This window comes from Haliotis rubra, unplaced genomic scaffold, assembly GCF_003918875.1.
Source record: "Haliotis rubra isolate DU_JTF1 unplaced genomic scaffold, ASM391887v1 Scf1064, whole genome shotgun sequence".
Classification (NCBI taxonomy): Eukaryota; Metazoa; Mollusca; class Gastropoda; order Lepetellida; family Haliotidae; genus Haliotis; species Haliotis rubra.
In genome coordinates this window covers 90490-115406 of record NW_025764964.1, presented here as the reverse complement: position 1 = coordinate 115406, position 24917 = coordinate 90490, and the positions used below count along the sequence as shown (strand labels likewise).

The 24917-nt window shown below is 40.1% G+C and overlaps 1 protein-coding gene across 1 annotated transcript in view; it reads left to right on the top strand.

Moving 5' to 3' along the window:
- The first annotated feature begins 3766 nt into the window (after positions 1-3766).
- LOC124278815 overlaps positions 3767-24917 on the top strand; it is a 45591-nt gene continuing 24440 nt past the window's right edge. The window contains exon 1 of the mRNA XM_046714589.1: positions 3767-4070. The gene's annotated coding sequence lies outside the window, so the exon portion shown is untranslated. The remainder of the gene's footprint in view (positions 4071-24917) is intronic.

Here is a 24917-nt window from a genome sequence, read left to right as displayed (position 1 = left end):
CCCAATTTCACCTCACCTAATATCTTTCTGTCTAAAAAGAACAACAAAATCGGGCAGGGTTTTCCTGGCAGTGTTTCTGTTTTCACTGCGGGTAATCACCTCATCAATATCAGTTTCTGATACCTTACGGAACGGATTCGTCGTCAGTATTGTGATCGATAGATCGAAATCCTTGGTTGGTACCTTTCTTAGACGATTGCCTTTCAGTCGTACCTCATAATCCGTACCTTCAATTTGAACGAAGTTCTCCGTTTCATGTTTTCCAAAGTCAATTACTGCAGTAACGACTCCAGAACCTCGGTCATCAATTCTTACAGAATCACCAATTTTGAGAATGGGGGCAGCCATGTTTGTTTACAAACAATGTAAACTCGCGACGACGTCATCAATGAAATATTAACGTTTTAGGATTCGCATGGCGTGTATGGAGTTTTGTGAAAGTAGTTCGTGGATTGACCTAATTTGCATAGTTATCAGATTTGGATACCAAGTTTATCAGATTGCTTTATTGTACCGATAACACCCTAAATTAGATGATAAATTCTGTTTATTAGCGAAACCGTCAAATTGAGGAAAATAACCCCAAATCTACTTTCAAACATAGGCTGGCTGGCCGCCGTCGCCGCATGTCATAGAAGAAACGCGACGTCATAGCATTGTTCATGACGTCACGTCACCATGACAAATGATATGATACCATGACCATGATATTTTGCCCTAGGGCATCGTATGAAACATATGAACACCGATATTTTCGCCCTCGTAGGTAATAATATTGTATACGTTATGTGATGCTTGATGTTGAATACTATTGGGGGATCTTAATTCAAAGGGATCAAAATTTCAGAGACATCTATTGTCAGTGGTTTTCCAACCTAGAACAGTAGGTGGCTAAATGAGAAGACCCCGTTTAGTGGAGGAGTGCATCATAAGCGGATGGACTGAAATATCCTCCTGTCCTTGTGGCCATTCCACAGAGGATCCATTACATTATATTTTTGTGCCCTAGTTTTAATCATTTAAGACATAACAATTTTTTCTACATCAAAGGATTTGATATGAAAACTATTCTATACAGTGATAGCCTATTGAATGATACTGAAACTAATAACATAGCAACATCAGTCCACAATTACATTCAAGAAACAAACCCATCTACTAATAAATAAAACCTAACAACGATATTAAACTACTCTATTAAGACTGAACTGTTATTATCACTTTTACATGGTCAAACTCCTAGGAACTTCACTCGGTATTATTATGTGTTTTAATTTTTGGTTTAATCCCATCATCAAAATTAGCATTATTATGTGTTTTGGTTTGGTTTGATGTAAATGGCTTTGAGTTCGAATCAACGTGTGATAATCAACGTAAAATTCTTGGAGGTGTAATCAACGTAAAAGTGAATCCGTGATGAAACTGGAGCCAATGAAGATTCTTTAAGTGATGGGAGATGTGATCGTACTTGTGAACACGGAGATCGTTCGCACTGTTCGCATTCTGAATCAACTGCAAGCGATGTATTTGTTCTTTGGGGATGTTGAATAACAGGCTGTTGCAGTAATCCATTCTAGATGTTATATGGGACAGACCTAATTTCTCAACTGCAGATCTTGTCAGGTATGGTCGAAGCTTGGCGATCTGTCTCAAGTGAAAGTTGGCAGATGAACATATACAAACCTGATCTTGTCCTTTTTGATAAAGCCAATGAATTTATTTATATCATTGAATTTTCTGTTCCTTTTGACACCAATGTGATTGGCAAGATTGAGGAAACGTATACTAAGTATGCGGACCTCGCCTTTGAAATGTCTCGCTTGCATCCCAAGTACACTATCGTCAGACTCCCCGTTGTTCTCGGTGCCCTTGGTTTGGTACATCCTGATCCTTTGGCGCATATCAGGAGAGTGCCTGGGTTCTCCACAGGGAGCACAGCCCTTCTGACACTCTGGGTAATGCAGAAGGCTGCAGTGTTGGGGGAGCCTTCATATTCTCCGCAAAGTTCTTGGTGGGTTCGACTAGACAGTGTTTCCTGGGAGAACTCCCATTCGCAGTCTGGGCTGCGTTTAGAGGGGGCAAGGGCCCTGAGCTAATGATGAGCCTTACCAGCCTGACAGTGCCAGGATCATCCGAACCCTCTCTGCTGCATTTTCATCTTAATCTGTAAAACATAAAAATATCATCTTCTGTAGCGCACAGTCCACCAAGTGATCGCCCGCGGCGCTTAATCAGAATCTGATTCTTATTACCCCGCATAACCCAAGCTGCCGGTTAGGCGCAAGAAGGCTATAGTCACATGACTTTATCCAACCGGGTACCCATTTTCTGCTGGGTGAACAGAGGCAATTGTTGAACAAACTCACTTGCCTAAGATGAGACCACATGTATCACATGTGCTTCGTTGTTGGGCAGGACTGAAGTCCTAGAGACTCTCAGGAGTCAAGCTGCCAAACACGGTCACCCATCCAAGGACTGTGCGAGCTCGACGTTGCTTAACTTCAAGATTTCTCACCTTGGCAGAGGCTGTGATAGGAGATAAAGTGTCATGTGTCTGTTTTCCATCGACATGTGTCATGTGTCAGTTGGCCACCCACCTATGTCATGTGTCTGTTGGCCGCCCACCTTTGTCATGTGTCTGTTTTCCACTGAACTGTGTCATGTATATGTTTTCCACCGACCCGTGTCATGTGTATATGTTGGCTACCGACCTGTGTCATGTGTCTGTTGGCTACCGACCTGTGTCATGTGTCTGTTGGCAGCCGACCTGTGTCTAGTGTCTGTTGTCCATCCACCTGTGTCATATGTCTGTTGGTCACCCACCTATGTCATGTGTCTGTTGGCCGCCGACCTGAATCATGTATCTGTCTTCCACAGACATGTGTCTGTTGGCCACCCACCTATGTCATGTGTCTCTTGACTGCCGATATGTGTCATGTGTCTGTTTTCCACCAACCTGTGTCATGTGTCTGCTGACCGCCGACCTGTGTCATGTGTCTTTGGTCGCCAACCTGTGTCATTTGTCAGTTATCCACCGACCTGTGTCATGTGTCTGTTGGCCGCCGACCTGTGTCATGTGTCTGTTGGTCACCCACCTGTATTATGTGTCTGTTGGTCACGACCTGTGTCATGTGTCTGTTGGCCACCGACCTGTGTCATGTGTCTGTTATCCACCGACCTGTGTCATGTGTCTGTTGGCTACGAACCTGTGTCATGTGTCTGTTGGCTACGAACCTGTGTCATATGTCTGTTCGCCACCGACTTGTGTCATGTGTCTGTTGGCTACGGACCTGTGTCATGTGTCTGTTGGCCACCCACCTGTGTCATGTGTCTGTTGGCCACCGACCTGTGTCATGTGTCTGTTGGCTACGAACCTGTGTCATGTGTCTGTTATCCACCGACCTGTGTCATGTGCCTGTTGGCCACCCACCTGTGTCACGTATCTGTTGGCAGCCGACCTGTGTAATGTGTCTTTTGGCAGCCCACCTGTGTCATATGTCTTTTGGCCTCCCCTTTGTGTTTTCCTCCTCATCCTGACGCTCGACCCATGCCTAAATCTCCTTCATAAAGCTGACATTAGACCCAGATATATCTAAATACCTAACTCCTATACCTTGATCTCAGACCCGGACATTACCAAAGGGCCAACTGTTCTTCATTGTCTGACCCTAGGCCTAGCCCTAAATTATGGCCTAGCCTTTCTGTCTTACCCAGCCCACACTAACTACATAGATATCCACTTGTCAGGAACGTTACTATATATGGGTGTTCAGTTAACAGCCCACCGTGAAGGCTTTTGTCTTGGTGACAGTCAATACGCGACAATACATTGGGTGACGCAATGACCTACATACCGCTTTTAGGATGGCAGTTGCACAATTAGGCGGCTTCTACGCAGTTGCAGCAGTTACCTGAGTATGCCTGCTTTACGCTGTATGCACCGCACTTGGGCTGACGACACTGACATACGAATAACCGAATATAACCATCAATAACGTTTGTGATTATCAGGTGTGAGGACTTACCTGTGATGCAATCGGATGACGCTTATTGGACTTCATCAGTCGGACGTGAGTACTGTGTGTTTTCTACACAAACCATTGCATATCAGACATTGTTAGGTTGTCTTTCATTAAAGATGTAAGGTTTGATTTGTTCTGATAGGAATAGCGATGTGACTGAAATATATTCCTGTAACCAGTTGTGGTCCACTTACAGCAAGTGTACAAGTTATCAACTTTTAAGGATGTAAATAACTCGCTGGGATTTCTTCTAAAAAATGGTGTGTGTGTGTGTGTGTGTGTGTGTGTGTGTGTGTGTGTGTGTGTGTGTGTGTGTGTGTGTGTGTGTGTGTGTGTGTGTGTGTGTGTGTGTGTGTGTGTGTGTGTGTGTGTGTGTGTGTGTGTGTGTGTGTGTGTGTGTGTGTGTGTGTGTGTGTGTGTGTGTGTGTGTGTGTGTATTGCTAGAGGCGGCGTAAAGCTAAACTCACTCACTGGGAAATATCACTCCATTTTGATGGTCTTAAAATACGGATGGACCTTTCCTTCGCTGATTCAAAAATTGCTTATTATGGACTAGTTTTAGCATCTTTTGTCTTGTTATATTTAAGGTTATTGCCTGCGCGATGCGACACCTATCGGTGGATCTAAGAACGACATCAGAACATGGGATGTACTGTAAAGAACTACACCCAAATTGACGTGTTGGTCGTCACGGAATAGTGTGGACACTACTTGAAAGGTTGACGCTATCAGTCAAAATCAAATTGTGCATATTATACATCATATCCCTCCAGAGTAATCAGGCAAACGAACAGAGTGACTTTGTGCTTTGAGTAGTATATACAATAGCCGTACGAGATCAATTCCAATAAAAGACTCTGTAAAGCTTCATTTATGAAAAAAAGCTTTTGTCAGGCCCTTATCTCTGTCCGCTATTGTATATACCATGGTTTGAACCCCCAGTTAACTTCCTGGTCACTATGACCGCGAACCAACACTTTCCTGATCACGTGATGCTATTGTGATCGCCCTATGTCGTGTTGACCTCGAGGAAACAGTTTAATGTGAAACGCCTATGAGCTGGTTACAGGATACTATTGGGTTTATTCGACAAGGTAAGTGTTAAATATTTTGCTTGTGGGGGTAACATTGTGCCGTCTGGTATGATCAATAATTCCTCTCTGACGAAACCTCTCCCTGGTCCATCTTTCAAGTAGTACAAGTACGGCTCGTCGGCTTTGATGAACATTTTATCTATGTTGTAAGTTTTGACCGACCATGTCGGGTCGGTGGCTCGTTTCCGAGTGTCCCTTTCATGTTCTCCCGGCTGGTAGAGATACCTCCACTACAAAAATAAGTTGGTTTCCGGAACACTGAAACTGAGGAGAAACGACATGGAAACCACCATTTCCAGTTGGGTTTCCATGTAGTTTCCAAAAGTTTCATTGTGGTTTCCATGAAAACTGAAACTGAATTTTGCACCATTTCCGGCTGGTTTCCAGTGCGATTCATTACCCACTCCTCCAAGCCGGATCCAGCTGGTTTCCGTTTTTTCGTTTATTGTAGGTTTCAACCTGGTTTCCGTGTTTTCGTTTATTGTAGGTTTCATCCTGGTTTCCGTGTTTTCGTTTATTGTAGGTTTCAACCTGGTTTCCGTTTTTTCGGTTATTGTAGGTTTCAACCTGGTTTCCATGTTTTAGTTTATTGTAGGTTTCAACCTGGTTTCCATGTTTTAGTTTATTGTAGGTTTCAACCTGGTTTCCATGTTTTAGTTTGTTGTAGGTTTCAACCTGGTTTACATGCTTTAGTTTGTTGTAGGTTTCAACCTAGTTTTCAGGTTATAACCTAGTTTCCATTACAACTGAAACTACATTTTGCACCAGTATCTGGATGGTATCAATGTCGGGACTTTACCCACTCGTCCATGAAGGCTCCTGCTGGTGCTTACTTTATTGTTGTTTCCAACCTAGTTCCCAGCTTATAACCTGGTTTCCATGAAACTGAATCTGTTGCGCCGGCCCCTTACCCGCTCCTCCAGAAAAGAGGTTGTGTTTCATGCAACACACATACCAAATGAGGTATTTTATACAATTGCACAATGGTAAAACCGTCAGGATGACAAATAACAGAATAAAACACAAAGTCATGATAGGTTTATTTACATTCAACAATTTGCTGATAAACAAATGATATTTAGAAAGTTCACATTAATAATGCATAAATTATGTTGATCAACCTTCAGGTGTTGGCAATCTATAGCCCATTTTTATACTGTACCGTTAAAGTGTTTATGGTTACATGCCAGTTTTTAGTGTACATTTGTGATAGACTAGTTATTTTACTGTCCTTATAAGACAGGTAGGTATATAAGTTTGTTTTTATTTCATGTACACATTTACAAATTTAGATTTACGACTTTCATGTATGTATGTATGTATGTATGTATGTATGTATGTATGTATGTATGTATGTATGTATGTATGTATGTATGTATGTATGTATGTATGTATGTATGTATGTATGTCTGTATGTATGTATGTATGTATGTATGTATGTATGTATGTATGTATGTATGTATGAGAGAAGCCACATCAAGAGGGAATCTTCAGCATTGGAGAACACAACTTCTGTATGAATATGCAAATACAAATATGTCAAAACCCTACAACATTTTATGCATATGATGAAATGATGTCTACTAGTGCAGGCATAACATACTTGCTGTGATATTTATTCAACAGATTTTAAATTCAAATTCAAATGTTTATTGTATGAAAGGTCATGGGCCCATATACATGAAGTGTACATTTGAAGCTGCCTCAATATACACACTAACAATCTCACATAGTAAAGACTTGGCAACTTGCTGACAACCATGAAGCTTCTATTGCACTCATACTGAGCTGACAGCAATCCTCTGATCTGGTACATATGAATCAGAGCCTGAGTTGAGACATTTGTTTTGCCACACAGAGAAAGGGGAAATATAACCAAGTTGATTACAACAAGGCTTGAACCAGTCCACAACCGCAAACAGATGGTGTATGCTCTACTTAAGATCTGTGGGTGAATATGAAGAGTCCTGGTTGATGTCTGGCACAACATCGTTGCCGTGCTCATCGTCCCACACAGACTCTGCATCATCCTGCAAATACAATACATACAATGCTTAGTAAAACTACAAAAACAGCCAAAGTAACACATGTATACATATTCAAAAACATGCACAGTGGTATATCTGATCACAATGAAATTATAAAATTAGAACGACTAATTTGTAGATGTAACCAAAAGATTTTTTTCACAATCACAAAGGAAAGATCTGTAGTATACATGTATATTGTATCTTCCATTGGACATGTCACTTATTTGATTGATTGGTACCAGAAAATAGTAGCCAATCCAGTATTCTGAAGCAAATTGTGGTAATATTTATTACTGTTACTGTACTCATATTCAAGGTAACATCTACTACCAAATCGCAAATTGAAATCTAAGAATAGGTAAAACGGTACATACATATTTTAAATAGATACGAATCATGTTTAAACACTGAATGTAACACCTGATTATATACGTGATCTTATTCATTTCAAATTGAAATGACCAACTCAACTGAGAAAAGCATACAAAACCTAACATTTCCCATGAATGAAAAATCGTGGGTATTTCTTAGTTTTATCAACCCTCTAAAGAAACATTCACAGCAATATAATAACAAAAAATATTATTTTTTAATGTGACCTTTACTTTAATTTAAAAACTGTAAAATGTGTAACACAACTTATTCACTTTCAGTTACAGTTACATATTTGATATACAATAATTAAATATATTCATTATTGATATATGATGGATAACAAAGGGACAGATCAAACTGAAGTCGTTAAGTGAAACCTATGAAGTGAAGTATCTTTGACGACTAACCTGATGAGAAACTGCCGTCCATTCCAGACGGATTCCTTGTTTCCTTGAAACAAGCGACTGGCCAGAAAACTGGTCTTCTTCTTGGAACTGAAAAACATATCAACTTATAATTACACTGGAATCCACGCACTGTTACATTTTGAGTGATTATATTTTTCACAAAGATAAAGAAATTTATTCTATGTATCTATTTAGTGTTTACTTGTTTTTGACTAAATGCTGATGAATAAAAAATATTGTTTTAAGATTTCCTTTAATGAAATTAGGAGCATGGTAGGGTGTAACTATAAATGATTACCAAGCCAAGCCTCTTGTCAATCTCCAACAAGTCCCTAGATCCACAATACGTATCTGTAAATTGAAACTGATTCTTTTAGAAATGTTATACGTGACTTGTGTCAATGCATTGTAAGGCTAAGAGGTTTAATAATTGATTACACAAATTATTACACAAAGCTATGAGTGTAAAGTATATGTAATAATTGTTTTAATGGTTATAAAGTGATAAAACAGATGAACTGGTATAATTGGATAAATACCGCCATATAGCTGGAATATTGCTGAGTGCGGCGTAATACTAAACTCACTCACTCTGAGCTGACATTACATATAAGCTAGCAATATATACTGCAAAATTAGATAATTTAACTTATAATACATGGGAATAGTATATCTAGGTGTAGAACTGAAAAGAATGAACATGATATAAGCATGTCTAAAACACTTGCATGTTTGGAGCTCAATGGGTAAATTACTTACATGATGAAGTTTTACGTCCAGCAAAAATATTTTCGTATATTGCCTACTCCTGACAGGGTTTTGAAAAATCACCTATTTGTCACTAACACAAGTTCTCATGAGTAGGACTCATGAAGCTCGATCAGGGGTGCCGTTCCACTAACCGATCTTAGCCCTACGCCAATCGTAAACCCATAAAATCCCAATCTTAGCGTGACGTTACGATCGGCATACCGTTCCACTAACCAATCTTACCTAAGTCAATCGTAAAGTTAAGATTCAAAGTCTAAGTTGCTCATGACCAACTTAGGATAGCTAAAATCAATCGTAGAGAAACCAAAATGGTGGCTTTCCTATTCTATGTGAAAAATAAGAGCGAGCATTTCACCGTGAGCGTCCCCTAAAATCCCCCCATGAAATGAATTTGTATATTTCTGTGATGTAAACAAACACTGCACTGAAGCCTTACAAATGTCAGGCCAGTCTGACCACTGTCGTCATGGGAACACAACCGAGCAAGTCGGTGTAACACATTTGTATTGTACAACAATATTGCAACGTCATGGTGGTTAAGAATAGGGACAGCCGTGAAGTGAACAATGTTCTGAAGCAAAAAGATACAAATATGTTTGATTTCACTGCGCATATTTGGTGGGGGATTCTAAAGGCAGACCGCGTGTTATTCAGGCACATATCAAAAGCTCTGACACAATTGACATTTTTAAAGTCCAGACTTAAAACCTGTTCTCAGTTTATTACTTACAATCTCGACTGTAAATGCTCTCGTGTAAATTATCTGTACATGGCGCTTTGAGCATGCCCCAGGATGTGGAATAGGCGCACTATAAATATGCATTTATTATTATTATATTATGCCTGATACCCAGCGTTCACACGCACTTGCACCTGAAACCAAGGTGCTCACTACCCTAATATTTTGCTCCAGCCTTTTTCTCCACGTTTACACTTGGTTGGAAAAATACCAATGAAGGCCCGGGTTAGAATTTTGAACTTCAGTAACCCATGCTTGTCGTACGAGGGTGGTCAGGCTCGCTGACTTGGTTGACACATGTCATCGGTTCCCAACTGCGCAGATCGATGCTCATGCTGTTGATCACTGGATTGTCTGGTCCAGACTCGATTATTTATAGCTAAGATACATAGCGTTAACTAACATGAACGCTCATGTTAGTTAGGAGATAAACCTAGTGTGTTTGAAAATCAGAGACATGCTTTACTGAATTGATGGCGACTAAATTTCAATTGGAACCGAACGCGTAGCGTAGCGTGAGGTTTCAATTGAAATATTTAGTCGCCATCAATTCAGTAAAGCATGTCTCTGATTTTCAAACACACTAGGGTTATCTCCATTCTACCATGAACCATTTAAAATCGAACTTCCTCGCTCTGCGGAAGACACTGCGTAATCCGGCATGGGACGAGAGGCGAATTGAACTCGTCTGTGAAGGGAGCGGTAGGTGCCGTTCGTATCTTTTTAACATTACAACATAACAATATTCTGTCCAAAGAAATCAAACTACTGTTTATTCAATGCAATTATGTAATACCCGAGATCTTGGGTTCTTTTTCATCCCAACTCCACACGACTATGAAAACCAGCCTATTGTTTTGTGTGCCGTGAAACTGTACTCCCCTGGCCACACTATAATGGAATCGTCTGACCTACTTATTTTCTTCGAAGTAGACAGTTACGCAACAGTTTGAAATGGCGGACGAGCCAGTGTTTACATTTTGCGAAAGGTTGAAATTTGAAGTGACAATGGGCAATACTTGACTCACTGTCGAATCTGAACCCTGCAGAATCGAAGGATAGATACTTTCCTGATCAACCTACGACCGGTAACTCATCAAAGACTGTTGATTTTTCATACTGCCTCCACCCCGGCATGCGACAAAAGGGTGACAGTGCTGCTGCTTAGTGTACATGCGACTAACTTGTGATTCCTTGGAACTTTGTTTTCATCGTTTGGGACTGGACTGTGTCCAAGCGTTTTTCAAACATAACAGTGACAACCTTGCGGGGAAGCTGGCAGAGGGCAGAATTATTTTGTGAACGATGCAACGGGATATGATGGAGTATGACTATGAGTGGCATAAATGTGGTGTTTCGCCAGACCGTTAGATCTATCTTGCAAATTTCCCATTCTAAACGGAATTAAATATACCATTTACCAGGTAGGTAAATGTTAACTAATGTTTTGCTGCATATTTTGTATAGATAGGCTTTCTGATTTATATGTTAGATATTGGTTTGTTTATGTTTGGGGCTGTGTATTGTAATTGAGTTTGAATATATTTATAATAGAAGGTAATATGATAGTGAGGTTCCCTCATAATTGTGGGTGTGGGTGTGGGTGCGTGTGTGTGTGTGTGTGGGAGAGGAATCATATAATTGTATTTTTCGAGTTGAAATAAATGTTTTATCAGCATTTCCATCACGTCTGTTGTGTTGATATTAGTCATGTTGGTGGTCAAGCTGAAGTGTTCTATACGTGCGCAGTGAAGCGCAATGAAATCAAACGCATTTTTAATCCAAAAATTTCCAATTGCCTATGTGGAAAATTCGAAAGTCAGCGTCAAAATCCATGGAGTTGTTGTTATGATCCGCCATCATTGTGGTCAAACGGAAGTAGTTCTCACAATAAGATTTGTCAATTCGCGGTGAAGCGGCCTTACAATCAGATGAGCGTCAATCCACAATTGATGCCGTCTGATTTTTCTGAACAACCAATCAGAATCTAGTATTTTCTTGATTCATGGTAGAATGAACGCTATGCATCTTAGTTAGATTATTTACAGACCGCCGCCATATAGCTTGACTATTGCTGAGTGCGGCTTAAAATTTTAACTCACTCACTCACTCAGTTGGTTCGTAAACTACTTCCATCATTTGCTAGACTATGCAAAGGGAGATAACGCGTACCGCGCATTCCTCTATCTCTCGCACGAAAGAGTCTCGATCTAAGCTTGGATCGGATCGTAAGATCGGGACCGGCTACAATCGGCCTAAAATCGGTTAGTGGAACGGGTGTAACTTTTAGCTAAGACGATTGTAAAATTGGCGTAACTTGCTAAGATTGATCTTAGATAAGATCGGTTAGTGGAACGGCACCCAGGACTATTAAAGTAACGTGAATATGTTTTCAGATTTATTCACTGTTAATTATCTCTAGGCCTACATGTTGATGCTTGACACTGAAGAGGAGCAATTAGTGCCCATAATCCGATGAAAAGACCCTTAAGCCCATAACAGTCCACTGTTGTCACTTTGGGTACTCACATTCAATCTGCTCATTTCCACCTTTCACGGTCACCTTTGATGTCGGCAATGTAAACAAATAAAACAATGGCGACAGGATCACGTCCACGCGAGACTACCTAAATCATTATAAAAACACACAGCTGACATTTTAGGTGTATAGTGTATCTTTATTTTATTGTATAACGCGGAAAGATATTGTCAAACTGTAATGCTAGATTTAGATTAAAAAACAACAACAAAGTGTTTTTCCCGTGAGTCTTTGCGAGACGCCATTTTCATAGCCGCCTCAGTTTCCCTCCAAGCACTGGAAGAGAGAATTCGCTACCTGGAAAAGAAAGATGGAAATGGCTGCGAAAAACTCGCAGTACCACGACCCTGTCAGGTAAGACCAATTTATTTTGTTGTCAAATAACGTTTAATGAATTATTTACTTTACGTACAGAAATCTGGATTGGTAAACAAGCTAATCTATCGAATTACAGCCACTGGCCATAGGTATTCGTCACTGTGCATTATTCGACTTACTAGTACATGTTAATTTGGTTCAGCTAGAAATATGTCTTGAATTTATTTAATATCCGTTTGATATTGTTCATATTTTGCACATGGGTCATGAATCATCTCAGCTACAAAGACATAATTTCCGTTTTATTTTCAATTCAGTGTTTGTCATGGTTATGGCAATTTTTAACATGGCGGTCTATGGGGAAAGAATACGCAATGTTGTATATATGTTGCTCATGTAACTACAATGCGGAATATTATGTATCTGTGACCAAGATGATTTCCTAACAACCTGCAAAATTTGACAACCAAATATGGAAAACTGAATTAATGAAAATTACACAGCTACACTAAAATAGCATGCAAGTCTATGAGAATTTTGCCGAAGGACGTATATTTAAGTCCCATGACTGTATAAACTGTTTTGCTCGAACTAAGGTTGGTGAAGTAAAATAAGTCTATCTAAAAATATACTACAATTTTGAAAAATATAGCAAATAGATTATATATTAATGGATTTGTTTTATTCATTTAGGCTGTTGTGAGGAAACATGTGTCACGACTACTACTGGAGGAAAAGATCACCCTCTCTTACTGAAGGTATGTGTTTATGGTACTACGAAACATAGACAAAAATTCACTTTGAATATTTTATTATTATGCTTCCCTAGATACATTTTCACAAAATGAACCATACTAAAGTTACATTTGCAAATGGATTTGAATAACCGGTAACTTAATCATGATTTCAAATTGGACCAAATAAATCTTAAGGGTCACATGCAACGTAAAACATAACTTTGCAGATTCTGATACCCTTCGGTATGGACTTACCGAAACAACTCGTCAAAAATGCAAATTCAACTTATAAAGTTAAAAAATAACGCGATGAAAAAAAAGGCGCGAAATCGGAGTTCAAACGTTTCACTAATTTTCCCCCGACTTTTCGGGGGGAAAACGGGTTTCAACAGCTGGGCTGCGCTCATAGCACGTGCGCAAGTAAATAGGTTCGCGCAGCTTGGAAGCGGGTTGTCGGGTGAATACTCGGTGAAGGCTTTGGTGTGAGCTATTTTTCTAATGTTTTGTTGATATCTCACAGGCGCGAGCTTTTTATATGTTATGACAGTAAATTAACTGTTTATATAATTTCATTTGTCTATTTCACCACACGTTCTTCTTACCGAGACACTTTCTCAGTTCGATACTTAAAAGCAATGTCATTATTTGCGTTGACAGAATTTCTAACTGTGATATAGATATGTCCTTGTCACAGACAAAACTCAATGTCTTGTTTATTGACACCTATGTGTCTGCCTGCCTGTCTGCTGATGACAATATTCAATACACAGCTGCTATCACTGACCACATGCAATTTGAACTTAACACCAATCAGGCTATACACCATAAACAAAATGCATTGATTTATGGCCCGAGTTCGGTCTCTGTCACATTATGTAATTACACAGACAGGCAGGTGTGATACTTGAACACATGACATGTTATGATGTCTGTTGATTTCAAAATGTTATACACAAAAAAATGAGCAAGTATTTACAAAACCCAACATCTCTATATATACACACACAATGAGCCGTGAGGACATCTGCAAATGAACCAGCCGTTACACTTGAGTGCACACCCGCCCGCTCTGACTGGGTTCGGTATCCCGGCTGCTTCGTTTCTTGGGAAGTAAACCCAAGTACACAATTTTGCACTTTTGATTTGCGTTTGTACGCTTATAATTTTGTTTATATGTTTTTTTCATAACCAGCAATGTATATTATATGTCATGAATAAGTGATAATTGTGTTTTAATTATGTTTGATTTTTTGGTTGCATATGACCTTTTAACTTCACACCTGTGTGAAATTGCAGTCAAACTGACCCCTTGATTTTACAAAACCGTAATTACTCCAAGGTTATGTCACATGAGATAACTAAACTTCATTCATCAGGATGTTTATGTCAGGCCGTTCACTTACTGATTGCATAACCTAAAGTGATAAATCTGTAGTTTGCTTGTTGGTATAAATGTCGCTGCAGGTTTAAGGGGTTTTTTAAAACTCGAATGAATGAATGGGGAAATGCAAAGAAAAGTAACGTGTTATTGTTTATTTTTTCCAGCAAATCTGATGATGAGTCTGGAGACTGTGTAACAAATGATCAAGGATGGTCAGCAGTAACATGTGACGGTAATTTTGACCTATCTGTAGTGACTTTCATTATAAATAGTAAATAATTTCCAATTAATAGTGTAGAGACAAGGTTTATGGATGTCAACTCCTTTATTATGTGAAAACATGTTTCAGAGTGAATGCTTACCCCTTCGTCAGGTGTAAGCATTCACTCCGAAACATTGTGTTTTCACAAGACGTTGTCATCCGTAAACATTCATGTCTTGCATAATTCAATTCTAAATACACCTCAAAGACTTAATGGTGTAAACATACAGTCACTACTGGGTGAATATACTTGTGCCTTCAACAATACGAGTGACTGACAGAGCTTGGTTTTACGCCGCTTTTAGCAATATTCCAGCAACATCACGGCGGGGGACACCAGAAATGGGCTCAATACGAACTGTAAGAGATTGAATATAGCAATTTGATGAAAATCTATTACTAGTATCATTATTACTATATAGAAAATGCAATAAATGTTCATATATATATATATATATATATATATATATATATATATATATATATATATATATAACATTTATTGGTATAAAATCAGAGGTAGTAATACGTTATATATATATATATATATATATATAAAACGTATTACTACCTCTGGACTGGGAAGCATGTAACTGCAGAGCAAATTTTGTATAGATTGTGTGTCCTCTTTAGAAAATAAGATATTTCATTCGGTCAATGAAGTGTGATGACTTGCATAATTTGAGTTTTGAGAAAACTAGTGCAAAGTGTGATTGTTCAATTTAGTTCTCTTTTATTCAAACTTCCTTTTGCATTACTCATTTTAAATCATCCTTGGCATTGTCAGTTTCTTGTTGATTGGTGTTTGAGTAATTTATCAAAATAACCCAGTAATTCGTTATTACCTGCCATTTTCAGAAACTTGCACAACGCCTAAACAGACTTGCATCTATCGATTGGCCAGATAGACGAAAGAAAAATGTAGCGACAACACTCACCATAGACATGACATCACCAGTCGTGAGTGACGAAGATGACGTCAATTAGTTGCATTCCGTCCCCTTTGTCTGGGAGTCCAGCAAGCTTAGGGCATACACGACGACACTGGACTTGGAAAGAATCTACAACTCCACTGCTCTCGTCATGGCCAACGTGAGGACGAGGATGAGGCATCCAATCAACCGGAGGGATCTCCGCCCAGGGATGCCCCTTATTGGGCTAACTGACCAACTCTTGCAATATAATTGAATTTATTTTCAATTTCGTAATGTAATTTTTATTTTATTTTTGTATTGTAAGCTGTATGTTGTGTTATTGTATGATGTATATCATAGTGGATGTTTGGCGATAGTTGTGACATAGAGTGTGTGGCTGAATGCCAAGGCGTGCAAATAAATGTCCGATGCAGCTATGTTTTATTACTGTGTTAAGCTGTATGTTAATGTTATTTTTCACCATTAGCATGATTTTAGAAATAAATTTCATATCTAACATGCTATTTCAAGATAATAAGTGAATGAAAGTTTAACTGATGAAAAATTACTACTTTGTTATAAATGATATATGATTTCTTAAACTTGATTGAGTTATGCCAAAATGTTTTGCCCTGTCCTTTAGTGCTATATTACTAGTTATATGTATGATCTTTATTTGCCTTAAATGCTAATTCATATTCATGTTGAGAAAATAAAACAATGAATCTTATTATATATTCTGTTTTTCTTTAAGTAAATGTCATGATAACAAATTGCTTATATTGTTTTTAACAAGAGTTTATGATATGAATAAAGAAGAATGTTTAAATTTGGCTCTTTGAAACGCATATGAAAACCTGTGAACCTGAAATTGAAACCGGTAACTGAAACTATGCGGAAACTATGTCGAATTGTTGGTAACTGAAACTATGCGGAAACTATGTCGGATTGTTGGTAACTGAAACTCTGCGGAAACCTGTTGGAGTCTTATAAATAACTGAAACCTTGCGGAAACCTGATGGATTCAAAGTTAATGAAACTCAACGGAAACTTGTCGGAGTGTGGGTAACGGATACCTTGCGGAAACCTGTTGGAGTGTGGGTAACGGAAACCTTGCGGAAACCCTTAGAAAGTGGGTAATTGTAATTTTCCGTTATTGCGGAAACTCAATGTAAAAGAACGGAAACTCACTGGATTCTAGGTGGAAACTTAAGTTTCAGTCCACTTTCCACCAGGTTTCCGCATTGCGGAAACCAAGTTATTTTTGCTGTGATAATTAAAAGCAATAAGGGAATAAATAGCAGTGAGTATGGAATGTTTTCCTAAACTCATCAATGTAGATGAATCCATATTATTTGTTTTTCCAATTTGAGAAATGTTAACTCTTTCCCCAAGAGAGAAAGAACTTTCCGCTTCTTCTTCTCCGGACAGTCAATTGTTGTCAGGACCTTCTTCCTGCTTTCCAGCTTCTGAAAGTTAGAAAACAATAAATCATCAGTACAAACAAGCATTCGTCAACAATATCGCTAGCTGGAGAAAGGAAAACTGTCCAATGTTCCTTAAGCTTGAGGAAAAATAAACAGTAACCACTGTCCAATAAGCACGAAGTTCAATAAATCAAAACTGATCATTTTACCTGAAAAGTGATAATCGCAGAAGAACTTAGTGAAATTTGTAAGAGTAGAGAGACAAGCGAGAGAAGGACATATTTCCTTAGCTTGGGTTGGACATTTGATGAATGACAAAAAAGATTTTCTTTCACTAAATAACAGTTGTGACTTATAGAAAACATTGACATTGAATTAATAACATCTCTTAGGAATGCACACTAAATTCATACTATCATTGCCTATTTTTCCCAGAAATTCTAATGTGAAAGCTATAACTTATTTTCTGAATGTTACATACATTATGCTTTGATATTATATGTATAGAACTACGAATCATCCATTATTTTGAAAGTATTGTGAAAATAAATTTTCGGGTTTAAAAAATAATGTGGGGTCATTCTGACAGACAAGAAATTGAATGGGGTCATAGGCGGACCTCCATAACTAATATCTCATAGTGCTATTGACAATGTGTTTGCAGCTACTATTTAGTGGGGTGTTGTTAATAAATTGTTAATTGATGTGTGCAAGATGAAATATGTCCAGACCAAAAATAATGTACATTGGCGCTTTACTATGTACTATTTAAAACTCTTTTAGCTGCATATTTCTAATTATACATTGCACGTATTAAACAAGTGTTTGTTTTGAAAGTTCTTTCGAATATCAGTGTACATTTTCAAGAAATTACATTAACTTGATTTTTTTTTTCAAATAAGGTTTTCCTTAAATTTAACCTGTGTAAGATTAGAATTGATAACGACTAGAATTTACTTACAGATCTGAATTTTTTGTTGTTCTTTGCGGACAAGGGCCTTTGCTTTCCCACTTCTTTTTCTTCTAGGTGAACGAACCCTCTTGTTCGTCCAAAACCGTCAAACTGCTTCTGAAAGGAGATGTGTATAAGTGGAAAATATTTCCAGTTGGAAGTTACGAAAATAGTGGTTGTGTAATTTTTATGTATTTTTCTTGATTCATAGGATTTACATTATTTGGATAATTTTTGTACATCATTTACTGAAGGGTTTGGATTACACATACCTGTTGCAGGTTAAGATCAGTTAGTCATCTTCAGTTTTTCCAACACTGCCCCAATGGAATGCTGGAAATGTAGAAATTAAGGGAAAAATCAGGAACTATCTAAGTGATATTGTACTCTTGATAGCAATAAGGCATGAAAATAGAAGAATAAATATCAGTTTGCAAGGTGTAGATATGCTAATATGAAAAGAAGCAAAATTAGCAAGTTCATATAATTTTAGGTTGGCAATGTACATCGATGTATTCCCAACATATTCTATTAAACGTTCTATATATCCAACTTTCTTTACAAACTTCTTTTGTGGTTCTAACAAAATCCACATATCTTCATTCAGAGTTAAATACCTTGACATTCTAAGTGTAAAATTGTTTTTAAAAAGATTTTCCAAAAATATTGTGTTGACAATTTATCCACTCAACAGCATTATAGTATCATGATAAATGTCTTAAAAGTTGGCTGAAAAATATTGTCGACTGTTTTTGGTCATAGGCTGTCTTGTAACTCTAATAACTAGACAATGAATTTTGAAACTTCACTCTAACCATGCACCAAATCTGGTCAGAGAATTCCTATAATTGCAAAATGACTCACTATCCCCCACTGTATTGTTTTCAGTGGTACAAATATAAAAAGCAATTTTCAATAACAAACTTTAAAATAGTACTTCCAATCATTGGATTTCTTGCAATAATATTTGAATACTTCTAAATACGTTTGGAAGTTGTCTTGAGTCGTGACATTGCTGGATATATTTCCGGTTCATATTGTTCTTGCAAAGATAATATTTCATACATTTCGATCATGAACCATTTAGTCGTATGTGACCTGATCGAAATCACAATCGAGTTCTTGAGTTGACTAAGTAAAGGAAGCCACATCTCTTGCCAACATTTCGACACGCAATTGCTTATCGAGTTCCATCAAGTCTAAAATTTTAATTTCATATTTATTGTCGTAGCTACTTATGTACATTAAACGTTACACATAACATGAGCTATTGCTTAATTCAAGAAATTTACACTGTACCTGAAATGGTCGTGGAATGTTCCCTTTCTCCCTCCGCGATCGACGACTGCTCCTGTCTTCATCCGCGATCGACGACTGCTCCTGTCTTCATGATTTCACGTACCGAGCCTCCAAAGCTTCTAGTGTAACTCGCATTGCCATTTTCTTGATTCAGATAACATGGACAAGCGAATGAATAATTCATTGTGCTGGGTCCCTATTGTGTTAATAACGGGAGACACTTTGGCCCACTTTCAAAACAACTTCTCATTAGATCAAGTGCCAAAATGGCGGCAATTGTGTGTAGGGGCATTGTGGGTAATAACAAAATACCTAATCCCATTTCGATTGGCAGGTATGAAAACATTATCTGACCCAATTTGGTTGTGATTATAAGACATAAAAGACGAAAATGACCACTTCAGTACATAAAACCATTGCTTTTATAAAATGTCACAAGTTCGCGCGTGCCCACGGATTACCGACTCATTACTTCTACAGCAATTTAATTTTGATTATGGGTGCCCGTTAAGACGAGACAACCCCAATGAAGCCGACACACAGACCCCGACATACAGATGACATGACACTAATTGTTTGTCAAGTACTTGAACTCACTGTCAAAGCATATTAACTTTAAATGCTTTTAATGGTAAACATTACTCACAACCTCTATTCATAGTAGGCTACAATTCCCTTATATTCTAGTTATTGAAAAATCCGTAATGTATGTACCGGATTGACAATTGTTTGAATTACATTATACTAAACTTCCTAAATGCTTATACTCTTTCACATTCTAAGGCAAACATAATTAAACCGATTTTTCCCTCAAATTTCACTTTTTGAATTTTAAGATTTTTCATTACTACAGTGAAAATTGTTACTCATCGTAGAATATCATCCATCTATTTAGATTTTCAAAATTCCCCATCATATGAAATGCCAGGATTGGTAACTTCATGCCAAATACTTGCAAATTTTAGGTTACTCAGTTCAAAACAGTGCACAGGAAACCAACATGAAACTACATATTCTGGTTTTATGCTGGTTTCCATTTAATGAAACTTCAATTGCAAATTCCAGTAATGGAAACCAACAAGAAACATCTAATTTTATTTTTTTGTTGGTTTCCATTTACAGAAATGCAAAAATCAAAGAATCCAAAATGGAATATAGTTGGAAACTCAGTTACTCAGTTTCAGTGAATGGAAACCAACTGGATTCCCAAATTACCCAGTATACGGATGGTTTCCAGGTTTCAGGAAACCAAGTCATTTTGTAGTGCTCACGAGGACCCGGTCGGGTATCTGTTTCTCCTTCCCACGCGATGGTGCAGACGGTTCGGCCGTCACCGATTTCAGTTTGATAGCGTCGGCCGGTTTCTTGCCGGTGAGCCGAGTGATTTCGTTGATAGCCGACACCACCTGAGGTAGCCGCGCTACACATTCCGTGGATCGTTTTCCCGGGTTGGCCATCTCTCTCGCATACTGATGCCCGAATAAGCGCTCGGCCAAAGTCCTATTGAATCTCTCGACTATGGCTTGACTGCGATGAGCACCGGCCGCGCCACGCCTGGCCTGGACGCCGTGCTTAGTTAGCAGTTGTGACACGGCACCCATGAACTCCCGTCCGGGATCGACTTGCAGTTCCGTGGGCCATGTGAGCGGGCTGCGCTTGTATATGCGTTCGAATCCTCGGGCTACCTGGGCCGAGTCTTTCGCAGTTAAGGGTTCGGCTTCTTTGTAGCGACTGGCCACGTCCACGACAGTTAGGGCATACTTGTACCTCTTATCGTGGGGTAGGAACAGGAGGTCGGCCTGGTGGACGCTATTGGGTACGGCAATGCACCACGCACGTAGCGTGGTGCCGGTAAATAGATCTGCCACAGGGCTTGTTTTTCAAGCCACGCTTTGGCCTCGTCCGGGGGTACTCTCGCCATTTTGGCAAGCTTATGTATGGCGCTCACTCCTTTCCAGTACCCACGCGGGCTGTAGTAACCCAGCAGGTACATCAACGTTGTTTCAACGTTGAGAATAGGTTGGTCCTCAACGTTAAAATTAGATTGAAAATAGGTTGTATATGAAAGTTTTTTAGACGTAGATATCCGACGTGGAATCAACGTTGAAGTTTGACCTATTATCAACGTTATCGACCGCATAACATACAAAATGTGGAGAGTTACCTCCCCTGCCCAGTGATACTACAGAGTTATCTCCCCTGACCAGAGAAACAGCAGCGTTCTTGACATCCTGGTTAGTAGTTATATGAAAGTTTATATGAAAGTTTTTCAGACGTAGATATCCGACGTGGAATCAACGTTGAAGTTTAACATATTATTAACGTAGTAGTAGATATAATGATAGTCCTGGATCAAGTCCAACAAAAGCCTCTGCAAAGCTTTATTTCACAAATAAAGCTTTTGTCAGGTCCTTAGATTCCGCACCAGTATATCTACTACTTCCCGGCCACACCCGGCTTCCTTGTAGCGACTGGCCGTTAATACCGAACTTCCTTCTAGGCACGTAGCGTGGTGCCGGTAAATAGATCTGCCACAGGCCTTGTTTTTCAAGCCACGCTTTGGCCTCCTCCGGGGGTACTCTCGCCATTTTAGCCAGCTTATGTACGGCGGGCTGTAGTAAATAGCCTCAAGCTTTCTTTGGTTCCGTGACATCCCGGCAGGGTATCGTGTTTATGTACACCTATGTTCTTGGTTCAGTTTTCTCATGCCCGTACGCGTACGTGTTTATCCCATCAATAGCTATCCAACGTTTAGTGTCCATCGGCGACAGGGACGTCTTGTTTATAGTCAGTCCATATATCCTATGCCCATCACTTCTAAGCGTGTTCATTTTATGCCTGAAGGTACGGGTCTTGAACAGGGCTTCCTTGAATCTGGCGTGTTTGATGTGTTGTTTCACCACGTACTTCTTAACACCCTTCGCCTTCCGGATCTCACCATTGTCGGCCTTCAGGATGGGCGTACATCTTAGGCCTCAAACCTATGTACTCGGCTATGGGCGTGCCATCACACTCGTCCTTCATCTTACCTAGGACCTTTTTATTTACCGTGCTGTGTATGGCATGGTCCTTGGGGTAGTCACTGGTGTCATACAAATCGAGGCGTTTTTTCATGTCCTCGTACACGTCCTCGGTTCGAATCTCCATCAGCAGGGAATCCGTGTCAGTGTACAGCACTTCACACCTGTCGTCGTACTGTTTTTTTGCAGTTCGTTGTAGTAAAAGTCGTACATCAGGTGTTTGGATAAATTGAGGATGCTCATCCCCACGTAAACAGACCGGTTGAATTTGATGGGCTTTTCTTCATGTGTAGGGCAACCAGGTCGTCGGTGAATATCTTCCTACGGTTGAATGCCGGGCTGGTTATCAGTCTCCTGAGCTTGTCTTCCTCATTTGACCGAACCAGCTTCACGGTCACACGTTTCCTCAGGTTCTCCATAGTCTTACCAGTTCTCCACGTCTGCCACCCGCCCACCTAACAAGTTATGTTGGTACTCAGACAACCAGTCTGGGTTAACCCTCATACGTTCGGGGGCCAGGGGGGTAGCTGTTGTGTGATGTGTGTAATGCCTTGGGGTATTCCAAGTCCACCTCGAGGATATAACCTTTGTTCGAATCCGGTGCGATGCTCATAACATCAACCTCGTAATGTGCCCATTCGAATCCCCCCTGTGGGGAGATACTGGCTCATGGCCCAGCCGTACAGGTAGAGAATATGATTGGTTGGCTTGCTCGGGTCGTAGCCCTTCACGTATTGATTATTTGCTTTCGCGTATCGTTTGGTTGCCATGGAAATCCCGCCTCGCAAGCCTTTCTCAATGAATAGGTGCATGTCGTAATCGGTGAGCAATTCCAACTTAACTCTGGTCTTTTTCAGCAATGCATCCCACGACAGACCTGGGCTGGTGTAATACCATGCGGGGTCGAGTTTATACTGCTTGAAACATGTCCGCCTAAACGTCTCAAACACATCGGCTAGCAGCAGTACATCTGTCCTCAAGTACAGGTCGTGATAATCGCGTGCGAGTAATCGTCTTGGGATATTGTCGAGTCGGTCAGATTGCTGTAAAATTCTCTGATGGGGGGTGGTTGGGTCTCGGCGAACTTGGCCAAGCCATCCATGTACTCGTAGGGGTACACATCCTACCTCATCAGCAGGGGTCGAGTCTCGGCGTCGGTGTATCGATCGGTGATGGGGAAGGTATCGTTGGCCTTGACCAGACTGTCGTTTGACGACAGGAGGAACTGAATCGAGTCGATGAACCTCAGGCCATTCAAGCTGAAGGAGATGTATCTCTCCATGTTGTTGGGGATGCACGTCAGGTTGCCGTCGACTTTCGCGATAGCCTGCATGATCAAATGAGAGTCGTACCCTCTCAAGTTGTGGAAGACCACGCGGATGTTTATTGTCTTGGGGGTGATTCTAAGCTTGAGGCACCTCTATACTTACCGGTGACATCACAGTGATCTCTCACCGAATCACCGTTCAGTGGTGAGTCACACACGTGGCAGTGAGTGCTGCAGGCGTGAGCTAGCCGGTCGGCTTTGGTCATACGCATGGGAGCGACTGTATACAGTGCATTCCTGATAGTTTTTTCTTCCTCCTGCAAACACTTTAGAAACTTTTCAGCCGCGTCGGGACCCCTATACACTACGGGAGCTTTCGTTTCCCCGTCGCATCGGACGACCACGTATCCAAACCCACAGGCCTCATGCTCTTGTGTTTTCTGTGTGGTTGGGGTACCCCCAACAGCCCCGCCGGCGGCAACCTCAACAGGTTTGACCAAGGCTTTGAAGTCGGCGTAGATGACATAAGGCACATTTGGTTCTTGTGGTTGTCGAATTTTAGGATATTGTCACCTTCCTTAGGCATGTCGACTCGTATGGCCGTCTGCCCCACACCTTGACAATCCTCCCGGTGGGATTCTAATAAATCAGCTCGGCTGAAACCGTGCAGGCATCGTACACAAAAGTGTTTCCCAACGTGTTTCGACTGGTCGTGCAACAGCCGACTGAGATGTTTTATCCACGTGTAGTGATACTTTCCGCCTCGCTGGATCATGAATATATTGATAACGCGGCGACCCAGACCCAACGGACTGACCCTGTGTACTATTGTTGTGTTGCCTTCGTGCCCTAAGACGTTTATGGCTATATCATTCTTTTTTTCTATTTTAGTTATCTGGGATATGGGGGTTGGTTCATCTATACCATCCCAGTTGAGCCCATCATCTTGGGGATAGCTAGAAAGCCTGTCTGAATTAGTGTCAGCTGGAAACAAGGCTGACCTCATAGCTACCCTCAGGCAATCGTCTCCTCTATTCTTGACGTTGACCATGGCATGTTTTTTCCTATAGTAGGGGGGCAAGTCTATGTACGACCCGCCTCTGAACGGCACGTAGTTAGCTATGTCTAGATAGACATTATCGATTTTATCAACAACCCACCCGGACCCCATGTGTGTGTAGCGTTCTAGGTATTCTCGTATCTGCTGAAAACTGGTATCGATTGATGTGTCTATAGTCTCTGTATGAGTCACGACCTCTTGTTTACCTCGAAAGTAAGGCTGAACGTACTCAGTGACCCGAGCCCCTACGTTCACCTGTTTATCGAGTGACATTTTCACTGTGATTTGAAACTTTATACTTCC